Here is a 1,154-nt window from a genome sequence, read left to right as displayed (position 1 = left end):
TTCCTGGCAAAAAATAAATAATTAATACATTAGATATTATTATTTACGTACTCATATAATATTATTAAATTCTGAATAATTTATACCAAATCAATTTTATTTTTGTTATTGAAATAAAAAAAATGAGTTTTTGTTATTGAAATTAAAAAAAGATGTGTTGTTAATCCATTCTAAATTTAAATTTAAATTTGAGTAAGCAAATAAAAAATATTTTAAATTTTGTCTCACTAACCAGAATTAATTTTAAGATAAGAAATTACTTTGTATATTATATTGTAGAATAATATGGTCATTTGTTATTTTTTAATGATAAATATTGTCAAATAAAATTGTGTAAGAAATTAAAAAAATATATATTTACCAATTCAAGAAATACTAATTTATTTTTCAGCAGAATAAATTATATATTGAATAACAAAGTTGTTATTAGTTTTTTTCACACTAACTAATACTTAACGATGATATTTCGGTACACCATGTTACCAAAAAATATTAATCATTTTAATAACTTTGTAATAACATAACTTTATAAGTTTAAAAATTTAAAAATTGTCTTAAAATGTGAAGTTTTAACAAGTAACAATGTTGATTATATTGTTTTGACTTCAAGAATGAATATAATACCAACAAATAAAATTGTCCCACGTAAATTTAAACAAAAAATTAATATGAATATTAATGAGAAATTGTTCTATTTTAAAGACAAATACAATTTTTCTTTTAATGAATTTTCTAACTCGGTAGGTTAAGGACCACGTATTGATACTCTATTTACTAAGGATCTGCCGCTAACTAATAAATTGTTACACACATATAAAGCAAAATTTGAACTCTAAATATTTGTTTAAGTAAATAAATGAGATAATTATTCAACTAACTTAAATTAATTAAGACAAATATTAATTATTTTTAATATTTTAAATTATAAAATATTTATAATAATTACTATATATTTTTTGTTTAATTTTTTAATAAAATTTTTTTAATATAATTTTATGTATTATTCCATGCAGAACACAATATTAATTTGTTTTAATACATAAAAATATATTCTCATCATAAATTAAAATGTGTCCACCAAATTAAAAGAGTTGAAAGTAAAGAATTTCTGTAACACGGAAATAACATGTTACATATAATTATTGCGAAAATGT

The sequence above is a fragment of the Arachis ipaensis genome, chromosome B08 (assembly GCF_000816755.2).
Source record: "Arachis ipaensis cultivar K30076 chromosome B08, Araip1.1, whole genome shotgun sequence".
Taxonomy (NCBI): Eukaryota; Viridiplantae; Streptophyta; class Magnoliopsida; order Fabales; family Fabaceae; genus Arachis; species Arachis ipaensis.
The sequence above is the reverse complement of the archived record's forward strand: the minus strand, read 5'-3'. Positions refer to the sequence as shown.